The following is a 13984-nucleotide window of genomic DNA, read 5'->3' as shown; positions in this document are numbered from 1 at the left end:
TAATGTAGGTAATACCATGTCCAAACTATGAGGTAAAATTCTTGAAAGTATCTTTAGATCCACGTTGAATAATAATATAGATAAAACAATCAACTGAAGTTTTCCTTTATTTTTTGAAAGCAATGTACGTTTAGCATGAGACACTGATAATGGCATTTGCCACCTTTCCCACTTGTCAAAATAAAAGTCTGTTAAAAATTCTGGCAGATTACACCCCCCAATATCATTTATAGAACTCTTCTGGAAATCCACCTGGGCTCGGAAATTACCTACTTTTTATCCTCTTTATAGCAAATTAACTTCACCCTACAAGATCTTTTTTTTTAATAAAATTTGGTCCTCCAGTGAGATTTTGATATTTATATCTCCTGACACAAAGCAGGTCCTCATAGCACCATCTCCTCAGGAGAGGATAACCTTGAAAAGAAAGACTAGATTATTTTTCTCCTCTTTCATAGTCCTAGGACCATTTCCCATTCTAATATATGGAATAAATTGTTTACACCTTCTATCCCTGGAAGCCCATGCTAGATACTTAGCATTAACTTCACCGTTTATCTACCAAAAATGTCTACAATATTGTTAAATTTTGAGTCTCTCTGGTTGACATTGAATGGGATTAATTTGGTTTAAAAGAATCTCTGCATTATCAAAGACTCCTGAAAACTGAACTTATAGTCCTTTAAGCTTATTCTCCAAGTCTAAAACCATGTCCTCAGTCCCTATTCTAGCAGTTCTCTTTCTCTCTCTCTTGCTTTTAAATTGGAACCTGTGAGATGTTTGTATTTTATCCCACCAAATGCTCCTTTGTATCTTTTTGCTAATCATGCTTTGAATAATAATTGTGCAATTTATTCCTGCAGCAGTACTCTACACTTTGGCCTTCTGCTCTTTTGTACAGTTTCCACCTACAGTCCCTCCGAACATGTTGTGTCACAGGAATATCTAGGTCCAACATGAGAGTGGACTGATCTGAGATATAGCTTTCAAGGATAATAACATCTCACATTTTAGCAACCTCTTGAAGTTGAACAGAAAATAGTCTAATTTGTGACCCTGGTATTCTTCTGTTCTAGAGAAAGCAATTTCCAGCTTACTTAATTTGAACTGTCTATCCACATCTATAACCTCCTTTGTAATATTCCCTCTAAAACTACTTTCCATGCTTTTCTGTCAGTCACCCTGTTTCCATTAAATCTATATAACCCTGGGTTCAAGTGACATTAATGTCCCTTCAAGTATCTATGTGTAATCATTGTTGACAGTTTGCATCCAAATCCTAAAGAAATTCAAAAAGAAAATGGAGGCATCACTGTGTTAGGTGCACGTATATTGGCTGCAACATATTTTCATTTTTTTTTACATTCCCTTCCCAAAATAATCCATCTCCCTAAACTGCTGATTATAACCTGTTATGTTTGTATTTGTAGTTTTTCTTTTTATGAAATGAGAAAAATCTAATCCTCTTTTCCCTCCATTTTGTCCATGGTCAATTAAAAAGGTCAAAAATTCCTCTTTCTCAATTTCAAGGCATCTCTAATTTTCAGCATAGTTTCCTGTCATAGAACTGCCTGCCCATCAGCCTGACCTAGTCAATGAAAAATTCTGCTTCTTTCTATAGAGTTCAAGATGTCTCCAATATTCCAACTAATCAGAGTAACTGTTTTATAAATATTTTCTGCTCCTTCTTCATTTTCCTGACCATTATTAGCATGTGCTGCCCTTGCAAGAAATGTGTGATTTTTGTTTGAATCTCATGCCTCAGAGTGTCCACCCTAAGCTGTAGCAACCCACCTTAACTAGTAACAGTACCTATGCTTAAGCAGGGACAGCCTTAAGTAAACTGGCACAATAGGTGAAAAGGCTATATTGCCCCTACCAATCCTGGCCTACTCACACTATTCAGATTTTCTCTTCCTTCTTCTCATAGTTTGTCTTACTCTTCATTTTTCCTTGCAGTTATTTGTTTATTTTTTCAGTTTCTAAGCAAGACTGCACTACAAGAACTGTGGAGGAAACATCTGCATTAAGCCAGAGGTGTGGAAGAAACATTGGGCTTAAGCTGGAGGTCTGGGGATCACAAGGCTCACAGAAGCCATTGAGATTGTAGATACCCTGTGGTACAGTTTACAGTTTTTTAAACAGCCTTTTCACCCAATCATTGCTTGAACAAAGACCATGATCAAAGAAAGAAATTTAGGCATACTATTCAACTTTGTTTTTTTTTTTTTGTTTTTTTGCTACCCATCCCAACTGACCAAAACTACAGTATAAAAACAGCAGTGAAAATTACTGTATTATGCCAAGGGTCTGGAGGCCACAAGAAACCACTGGATTTCAAGATGTTTAGGGATACATTAAGAGTGTTTTTAAACAACCTTTTTCAACAATGATACCTGAACAAAAATATAATCAAAGCAATAAGTTTAGTCTTACCTTTCAAGTTTGTATTTTCCCTGCATCCTTTCACCACATCCCATCTGACAAAGACTGCACTGCAAAAACTGCAGTGGAAATAACTGTATTAAGCTGGGGTCTGGGGCCTCTATCTTCCAGAAGCCACAAGGTTTCTGGATGACTTCAGATGCATTTTAGCATTTTTGTAAACAATCTTTGTATACAACAATGGCCTGAATGAAAAATATGGTTAAGGAAAAGAATGTAGTCTTAATCTTCAATTTTGCAATTTCCTGCATCAATTCAAGACACTTTAGCTTACCAAGACTACCCTGTAATTACTAAATTAAGCTATAGGTCCGGGACAATATAAGGCACATAGAAGCCATTGGGGTGGTAAATGCTCTGAAGTGCATTTTAGAGCTTTCTTCACACCCTTTCAATCCAAAAATGGCTTGAACAAAATCATGCATTTGAAAAAAAAAATAAATCTTCATTATTATTTCAAGGATGAAATAGGCTGTAAGCAAGTTTTAATGTTCAAAGCTGACCTATCACCAGTTAATAATAAACTAAGAAGACAAATGCTTGTGAGAATGTATATATCATATCAGGGAGTAAGTAGCCAGTTTCTGTATATCCCCATCTTGTGTTAAACTGGAATTAAAATTAAGGCACAAATGCCCACAATCATATATTTCAAGCTGCCATTGTCATATTTATATAGAGCAGCTCCCAAAGGACAACCACCTTCTGTGTACCCTTCTGATGCCAGACTAGAACAAAACTGAAAAAAAAAAATCAAAAACAAAAAAAAAAAAAAAAAAAACAGAATATAAGGTTTAGTATCAAAATGTTGAAACTCAAAGCATTTTTTTACAAAATTATTGAATTGTTTATCTGACTTTGGTAATGCAGAATTACCAAAATTTCGGTAATGGTAACCACAACAATCAACATATGAACATCGGAACTTTGAATGTCAAAAGTCTGTGTTACTGTTAATGTTTTTGCAGGGAGATAAGCCCCCCTGCTCCTCACCACACCCCTTGCATAGTATATACCAACTCCAAAATCACACTACAGTGATGAAAAGGGAAAAATTCCTGACCCGCACTGTACAGCAATCTCATTTCAAAATGTCAACTTCATATTAGCGAATGTGTACTCACTTTCACTAATATGAATTAAAATATTTTCAGTTTGACATTACAGATGTTGGTAGAACAACGATTCAACCAACCTGTATTCGATGAACTGCCATTCCACATTTTAATTCAAAACCGAATATAGCATATTTGTTCTCAGACGTATATATAAATAGCGTGCTTATTTACTCGTCCCCAAAAGATAGACACCTGTATAAGATGTTTGACTATGAGAAAAATAGAAAAAAACATACAATACTGTTTCCAACCTGTTATTACTAGACACTACAGTGCTTCTATACTCCTATACAAGCTACAGTGATGTCCCATTCACCTCTCTGAAGATTGTGAGAAAAGTTAAAGAAATACTAATCACACTGTCTCCAGCCCAAGACATACCACTGGATTTACTATTCTTCTGTGCAGGACTAGCTTAGTCCTGCATGGAAGTAGTCATTTAGGAGCAGGATGGCAGCGAGCCATGCATATTAATGAAGCTGTGCTGCCTGAGCTCCTAAACTTACAGGGAGCATGTAAGAGTGCAGGAGGCATGTCTGAGAGCAGAGTTCTCAGAATATACACATCCCCGCAGTGAACAACAGCAGAAAGGCCAAAGAAATGAATGAGAATGCTCATAGATATCCCCAGCAACATTCCCCCACATGTACAACAGCAATAGTAAATACAAATAAAATGAACAAACCCTTTTTGTTTTTTATTAAGAAACTGATTAAAGCAAACCGTAGGTGCGGGTGTGTGCCCATCGCTTAGCTATGGTTAATGCAGCTTGAATGGCTGAAGAGGATAACAAGGAAGATATATGAAATAAAGCAGTATAGTAATAGTGTAGTGGGCAGAGCATTCACCTAACGAGCAGGCATTCCTGTTTCATGTCCCACTGCAACACATTCCATTTTCCATGTGAAATTAGTTTATGAACATTATTTTGTTGTATAACCTACTAAATAACATATAATTGCGAACTGGAGTACTGCATTAAATGCACATGTGAGGTGTCAGTGTCATAATGTTGCAAAGTCCCCAGATAAGCACATGTGCCCCATACAGTATATGTACACAGGAATCATGGATACAAATGGAAGGTAAAATGTGTAATGAATGACAGCTCCATGCAACTTCCAAATCCCCCACCTTCCCAAGGACTATTAGATATTACTGTCTAAATCAGTGCAATTGAAAGTGAGAGTAAGCACTAGTAAGCAAATGTAAGCACCGATAAGAAGTAGTAAGCATATTTAAGCACTAGTAAGCAAGTTTAAGCCCATTTGTGCAGGGGTAAGCAATGCGCACACAGGTTAAGCAATATTGAAGCTAACCCTCTGTAAGCATATTTAACTGGCGTTTAGCATTGCTTACCCTCACACAAACCTGTGCAAACCCACTTACAACTGCTCAAAAGTACATTAATCACTCTGTATCCAACGGCCCTTGTTCTGCCCATCAACAAAATAAACAGCCTTGCAGGTTTTGAACCCAGGACCCTATAGAGTATAGTCACAGTAGTTAACCACCAAGCCATCACAGCAGTAGCGAAGAATGAGGTATCACCAAACAAGGAATCAGTATAGAGTCATATGTTTCATAACTCACTACATAACATAAATATGTGAACTGGAGTACAGCAGTAAGCACGGATGTGAGGTGTAATTGTAATAGAGTGTTGCAGTCCCCAATAAAACACAAGGGCCCCATACAGTGTACTTACACATGAATCATGGATACCAGGCATATATATAAGATGTAATGAATAATAAATCTATGCCAAAATGAAAATATAATACAAAGTCTAATATAAGCAATGCTAAGCACTGCACAGATCAGCTTAGGAGGTGTAAGCAATATGTAGGCCAGGTAACTCAATGTGCCCAGTGGTATACCCCATTAAACAATGCCAACCTTAGGTAAGCAGGTTTGCCCAAAGCCTAGCCTTTTCAAAACCGGCCAATCACAGAAAGGCGCGTGAAATCAGCCCTACTTAAATCAAACCAGTGGTAATACATCTCATAACTGGTTATAGCTACCCCTTGCCGGCAAAATTGCAGTAAGGGGAGAAGGTGTGCGCTTCTGGGTGCAGTGCTGGTGCATCCAGGAGTCCAGAGTCATGCAAGGACTCCTTATCAAAGACCATGAGCAAAGACTGCTGCAGGGCCAGTACCAGGGTTTCCAATATAAGGCGGAAGCCTGGGACCATCTCACATGTGACCTCATCAGTGCCACTGGCATACCCCGAACTGGTGAGCAGGTCAGGCATCACTATGCCGAGCTGAAGTGGCATAAGAGGGACCTCTTGGAGCAGTGGATCCAAGAGGCTAGAGCAGGGGCTGTCCAAGCTGTGTGTATCACTCCACTATGTGTGTAATAATTGCCAGCTCATGTATATCATGGATAGGTATGGCTAAATATTCCTGTTATGTCCTCTACAGCTGCAAGTGAGTGGGCCACGAATCAGGAGGCTCATGGAAGTCACCTGGAGAGGTTGCAACATGAGGCAGGTCAGTAATACTCTTGCATGTACTGTCATAGGAAATAAATCTAAAGTATTAGTTAATTAATTACCTGTATATAACCTGTATTGTCTACGGCAAGTACTGCATACACTGGAGAATATGGCAGGAAGAGTCTCATATAGATTGCATGTAAATAAGAGCATAATAGCCTGACAATAATGGTCTAACTGCTGGACTGCATGTGTATACTCTGGTATCATATGGTAATGTAGATTTGCAATCAGGTAAAAGTACTTTTGTATTAAGCACTGTTACCCACGCTGTGCACCATAAATAGAATGTGTAGGAATGCCTGTATATGACTGGTGTAATCCCCAGAGGTAATTTAGAACAACTAAGAGACACATAGACAGAAAACAGGGAAAAGTAATTCAACAAAAAACGAATAGCACATGCAACTGAGACTTGAACTGTTTTATTTTTAGCACACACAGCCATGGTTTGCATCCTGGCAGTGGTAATAGTCTGCATACAGAATCATACCCCACAACTGGACAGATATGTCCAGAATGTCCAGTAAAGTGGTCCATACCTGTTGCCTGTCAACCTGTGCCCCTGGGAAATCAGTAGGATGATCCCAGACATATAGGAAACAAACAGGAAATACAACTGATGGACACACATCTAAGAGAACAAAGCTGCCACACTAGCAACTCCCCAAAACCATATGAGAGTAAGAAGCCATGTATGTCCCATTTACACCCCCATGTTGTCAAGCTGTGGCCAGAGTGTGTACAATAACACAGTGAGATATATGTGCATAATAGTAATGTGGAATTTGGTACTGTGTGTGTGGCAACATTCAGGCAGTGCTAACAAACATTTCTCCCACAGGTCTGTCAAATACCAACACTGTGCCCAGAAATACACAAATGATACCCTGTACTGGTACTGTTTCCTTTGGTATTGTATGGCATTGTGACTGATGCATTTGCTCTGAATAATAAGGTAATACTCATCACTGTCACCTACACTGTCAGACAAAATATAACTGTCTAGGAAATCCTGTATAAGGGTGTTGTAATACAAGGTCAGAATGCAAAAACCGCAGGAGAATTATATGACAGAAAGTAGATAGGAGATATACAGCAATATCTGTAACACACGCACACATCTCTGATGGACAGTGTTTAGGTTGTAGCAGACACAGCCATGATCTGAATCCTGGGAGTGGAAGTAAGCTGCATACAGAATCATACACCACAACTGTAGAGATAAGACCAGAAATGCCCAGTATATGGGCCAATATCTGCTGCCTGTCACCTTGTCCCCCTGGGAAGTCTGTGGAATGATCCCAGATGTTTAGGCAGCAAACAGGGAATACAACTGATTGTCACACATCTATGAGGAAAAACCTGTCACTCTAGCAACTCCCGAAACTGTTATGAGAGTAATAAGCTAAGTATGTTGTATTTACACTCCCATGTTGTCAAGCTGTGACCAGAGTGTGTACAGAAAAAGGGTGAGATGTATGTGCATAATAGTAATGTGTAATATGGAACTTTTTTTGTGGCAACATTCAGGTAGTGCTAACAACCATTGCTCCCACAGGTATGTCGGCTATAAACACTGTGCAGAGAAATAAAGACATTGATACCCTGTGCTGGTACTGTTTACACTGGTATTGAATGGAATTGTGAGTGTTGCAGTTGCTCTGAATAATAAAGTATCACTGATCACTGTCACCCACACCGTGTTACATAATATAACTGTGTAGGAAAGCCTGTATATGTGTGTGGTAAGTCACTAAAGGTTGAAGAAGGCAATAGTCCAGATATGTCCCAGTACACCTGCATGTGGTCAAGACATGGCCAGAGACTGTGCAGAAAGAGACGGACAATTATGTGCACAACATCAACCTAGAATCTGGGAGTATGTGTAGAAACCATTAGTTAGTGTTAACAAACATTTCCTCCACAAGTATACCAGGTAAGAGGTGCATACCGCAGGTAAAAACAGTTAATGTATAACAATTACTGTCCAAACTAAGGCTATAGAGTAGTGTAGTAATACTTGTAAGGTACAGATAATAGCACTGACTAGGAAAGTAATGTGGACTACAGGTATATACTTGTTAATTGACATCTCTCTCTCCCCCACTCCATATCTCCAACAATAAACTACGCATCCACCTCAACCGGTATGTAATGACTCCACTGTTCTGATTATGTCCTATTGGTTGATAAATATTCAGATTTGTTTCCATGCATGTGCTATATTGAATTATTCCAACATTGGCGGCATGGTGCCATCAATGTACCTGCATGCTGTTGTTATTACCACTGTGGTTTCATATATGCATGTGTTTCGTTTGCTATGCAACTGTTCTGTATCTGGTGTCTGGGTTAATGGGAATATCTATGTATGCTGTTATACCTTACCCTGGAGTGTGTTGACTATTACTAACCTACATATGATGATAAAATCTAAACACTATAGCATGTTTGGGAAGGCCAGTCCCAGCAGACCCAACTGTCCCACCTCAGGTGGCCATGGCACCGGGCACCAGCATGTCTGTGGCCCAACCTGGGACCTCCTTGTTTGTTGGTCCTGCACCACCTTCAGGTGCAACCATCTCAGGGGATGGGGCTCGTCCCCCCACAGGACTGGGTGTGGACAGGAACCTGTCACCCATTGCCAGGTCCGGGTTGTGGTGTGTAGCGAGCTCTGCAGGGAGATTGGAGATCTGCTATGCCAGCTTGAGGGCGATGTGTCACAAATAGAGGGTCAGCCTAGCATCGCAACTCAGCCTCCAGCAAAGCCACCTTCGGGGCTGCAAAGGTACAGTGGTGACTGCCCATGGGTAGGGACCTCAGTCCCACTGTTTCCACTAGGGGGCTCATGGGCTTCCGATTTCCCAACACCTCTCTCTGTCAAGGTGTCTACCCCTCACATGTGTCATATACCACCCATGTTTGCATCTTGCTTGTCCTGTCTGTTAACCTACCCAACCTACCTCCCCAAATATACCTAATATCCCTCCCCCAACATCCCACTCTCACCTGAAAAAAAGGGCAATCTGTTTCCAAAAAAAATTATTGCTGCATACATAGCAGTTGATTTCACACATGTGTCTACTGGACACATGTAATCTGGTCTAATTGGCATCACAACTTATTATTGTTGTCCTCAACCCTCTCCCAATGGTTTGTGTGTCCAAATCTATCTCCAAATTCAGTGTATATGCACAGCTGTTGCTGTAGAAGAAATGGGCAGCTATGGACCTTCCCTACACCCTTCCGGCACATCCCTAGCTATTTTCCCTACTGTCTTTCCCTCTTTGTGCCCCTTTTTCATCACTTTCATATCAAACCTTTTTTCTTTTCTTTTAAAGAAATTAGTGTGGTGATAAGCGGGAGGAAGCATTTTTAAGCAGCAGTAAGTGGGTTTTAGCTTGTTTGCATGGGGGGTTAGCAATGCCTACACAGGTTAAGCAATTTAGAAGCTAATTGAGTAAAATAAACTGTAACTGGAAGTTAGTACTGCCTACCTCCGCGCAAACCTGCACAAACTTGCTTACAACTTTTTAAAAGTGCCTTAATCACTCTGCATCCGACGGCCCTTGTTCTGCCCAGCAACAAAATACACAGCCTCTGCAAGTCTTGAACCCAGGACCCTGCACACCATAGCGATTTACCACTAAGCCATGTCAGATATACATAACCCTCATCCAGCCTAGTCATTCAACAGTACAGGGAATGTATTCCAACATGTAGATGTATGTGTGTGTGTGTGTGTGTGTGTGTGTGTGTGTGTGTGTGTGTGTGTGTGTGTGTGTGTGTATATATCTATATATATATATATATATATATATATATATATATATATATATATATATATATATATATATATATATATATATATATAGATATATATATCTATATATATATATATATATATATATATATATATATATATATATATATTAATAAATATTTGCATATATATATATCTATATATATATATATTTATAAACATATATACATGCATATGTACATCTACAGATATATATGTCTATCTATATGTATATATATATATATATATATATATATATATATATATATATATATATATATATATATATATATATATATATATATATATATATATATATATATATATATATATACAAGTTATATATGTAAGCAGATATATATATATATATATATATATATATATATATATATATATATATATATATATATATAGGTATATACGGACATACATCTGTAGATAGCATTGGGAACCCATGCACCATTAATGGGGTTGAGAGGCCCCAAACAACATACGTCTTGTACGAATAGGTATTCCCCCACACCCCCACAGCCAAACACGTCTGCCCTTCAATACACTACCAACTGTTGCAAATCCCATAACCAGGACCTGACACAATATGGGCACAAGATGTTAACAGTGCTCCATCCCATCTATATGATGCCAGGCTGGTATCAGTAACATATCATGCAGTACAGTCTGGCTCCCATAGGGAATGTGCAATGTGGAAGCAATCAACATGCCTGGGATGCATATACACATACACATGTATGCAGATACAGCTATATATATATATATATATATATATATATATATATATATATATATATATATATATATACACACAGACACACACACATATATATATATGTAGCTACACATACACATGCAGAGATACGTATAGTAAGATACATATGTAGAAGGTGCACACAATATGGAACAGCCACTATGCCTACAGTTACCACCTTACCAACTGAACACTGTATGAGCCACCCATACAAATGACAACCGTTGCCTGCAACATATACCCACAGAGAGGTCAAAGGATATAATACCACACACAGGTTTGCATACAAGGGAAAGCTTTATTCGTGTACTATTACAGTTGTATATACCATGCCATATAGCTGTTTAGACACTGGCATCCATATAAACAGAGTAATGAAACTGTGAAACAGTTATACTAATAGAGTAGACTGGAAAGGCCGAGGCCTTCAGGTAGTACAATAGTAAAGACAAACTGGGCCAGAGGATACCAAACAATCAACAGTAAGTAATGCAGATGTATAGTTCAACAGCCTCTATCTACACTCTGTACACAATCCCTAGGGGATAAAGACCTCAGTTGACACAATGGGATGTAACTGTTTCATAACAAAGCATAACTGATACCATCACAAACACATCGACAAACAGAACAGGCTGTATGCAGGAGGCAGTAGGCCTGCATTTAACCAAGGAGGATTGTATGGTAATGTACATCCAGATACCTTAAGGCAGCTTACCCCTGATACCCACACATGTTGTAACAGCCTAGGTTAGTTATGGTGCATCTCCCCCTAGACTCAATAATACAGGGCCATATACCATTGTTGCATACACTGGCCTCTGGAGTGCATAAGGGTACACATGTATTGTGTAGGTGAAGCCCACACATATATGGCCCCAACCCCACCGTATGTGTGGGGAACACAACAGCAGTGGACTGATGGCAGGAATGTCAGCATGACATACTCACAGCCCACTACAGAACAACCACTGACAGCATGTCATATGTGCAGAGCCTTGTATATAGGCGGAAGACAGAGGCTGGAACACAGACCTATATGTGGAAAACTGTTGTCATACACTAAAGAAGTTGCTGGTGTTACAGGATAGTTTGCAACATACCCTTAGTCTGGAATATGAAGTTAGAAACAGAAATGGATGTAGCCATGTACTGATAGCAATCAACACACACACTGCCAGTCAAATATCTGACACAAGACCTGTGTGGTGGTAATACAAAACATGATAGGCACACCTCAAAACAATCAAGAGGATAGGCCCACAGTTGAGAGATATGCAAACAGACTGCATTCCAAGTTAAACTAGTATGTACACACAAACCCTGCAACACCACTGCTATACAATGCATACAACAACTTTACTCACACTATGTCTGTAGTTCTGGAACCTCCTACAATTATGTTGCTGGCCTGCATGTGCAGGTTCTCCTGTAAGAGGTATTGCTACCTGCTGTCTGTAACAGTGATGCCCACACACAGGAAGGATTTCCATCACACAGGAAAGGTAAAGGGACCACATCCACATGATGTATGGATTTATAGTAGGTGGTTGCCATGACAGTGATAATTGGAAGTACTACACAGAAAGCTGCATGCAGGTAGCAAGTGGAGGACACTGATTGGTGCAGAGGCCATCACCTGATCATGTGCATCACCTACAAAATCCATGCTGCAATCTATTCAAAGCAGCTCAATCCATTTACTGGAGAGAGACAGAAATAGAGAGAGAGAGAGAGATAGAGAGAGAGAGAGAGAGAGAGAGAGAGAGAGAGAGAGAAAGGGGAAGTGGAAGTGAAAGCCAAAGCCACAGCAATAAAAAAAAAAAAAAAAAAAAATATATATATATATATATATATATATATATATATATATATATATATATATAGAGATTCAAAGGTTCATAGGTTCATACTAGGCTATCTGCCCTAGGGCATTTATAAGCCTAGCCAGAATGTGTTTGGCTTTCGCCACCCATTTTAAATTTATTGCTATGCCCTTTTTCAAGGTTAGTATTCTGTGCCTCTGTCTAACAGTGACACAGAAGTGATACCCGGGTAAACCTACGATCTCCCATCCACTCATCAAGATTCCTCTTGAAGAGAGTCAATGAGGGACTCTGCCTAACCTGGACTGGGATTTTATTTCAGAGTGAAGGGAGCCTCTGGGTTATGAATCTGTCCCTCCAGCATGTCCTATTTATTTCAGTGCTGAGGTTCATGTCTCTCGAGCACCTAGCTCAATGGGATTTGGATTTTCTGAGGTGCAGCATGTCCATTAATTCCGGGTTGGACATGGTTTTATACGTCAGGCACAGATCGCCTCTGAACAGGCGGTATGCCACTGAGTAGAGCTGGAGTTTCTTTAACCAGGCAGCATATGGCATCTGTTTGAGCCCTTTGATCCTCGTGGTGAGGTACTTTTGGGGTCTTTCCAGTTGCTGCAGGTGTCTGGTAAGGTACATCCCAAAGGGGGCATTGTACTCAATTATGGGCCTGATGAGGGATGAGTAAAGAGGCACGATGACCTCCCCTGATCTAGATGTGAATCCCTTCATGATTAGGTGGGCTATATAAAATATTTTTCTAACCACTTTGGCCATGTGGTTGTCAAATGAGAGATTGCTATCAACTTGGGTCCCCAGTTCCATAATTACGTCTTCTGTACTTAATGGATTACCACCTATGTGGTAATTTGTGGGCACTTTGTTTTTGCCAAAGGGGATGACTATACACTTTTTGGCATTTAGCTTGAGGCCATGGCTCTGGTACCAGTTGTCTGTTTCTATTGGGCCCTTTTGGAGGATGCTTGTGTCGGCTGGAGAGTCGATTATGGTGCCCAGTTTGCAGTCATCTGCGAACTTGGTCAGCCACAGCCCTTCCATGTTGGCCTGTACCTCCGAGAAATATATACCGAACAAGAGAGGTCCCAGGACTGAGCCTTGTGGGACACCACTTGTAACTAGTTTGGAGTCTGACATGGCTCCAGCAATTCTAACCATGTGGGTTCTGTCCTTGAGCCAGTTTGCAATCCATTTAGTGACATAGGGGTTTATATTTAAGCTGGTGAGCTTATCTATAATGCCAGTGGGGTATTGTATCGAAGCTTTGCGAGGTCCAGGTAGGCTGTGTGGACCACCTTCCCCTCGTCAATGGCCTTGGTGACTATTTCAAAGAAATCAACCAGGTTTAAGAGGCAGGATCTGCCCTTAACAAAGCCGAACTGGGTAGGATCCAGTGTCTGTACGTCCCCAATATCTTTATTTATGAGGTCCATGATGATCCTTTCCATAGCTTTGCAGACCAAGCTAGTCAGGCTTATGGGGCAATAGTTTCCAGGATCCATTGAGGCA

This window comes from Protopterus annectens, chromosome 2.part1 (genome assembly GCF_019279795.1).
Source record: "Protopterus annectens isolate FY-2018-M chromosome 2.part1, PAN1.0, whole genome shotgun sequence".
NCBI lineage: Eukaryota > Metazoa > Chordata > Ceratodontiformes > Protopteridae > Protopterus > Protopterus annectens.
The sequence above is the reverse complement of the archived record's forward strand: the minus strand, read 5'-3'. Positions refer to the sequence as shown.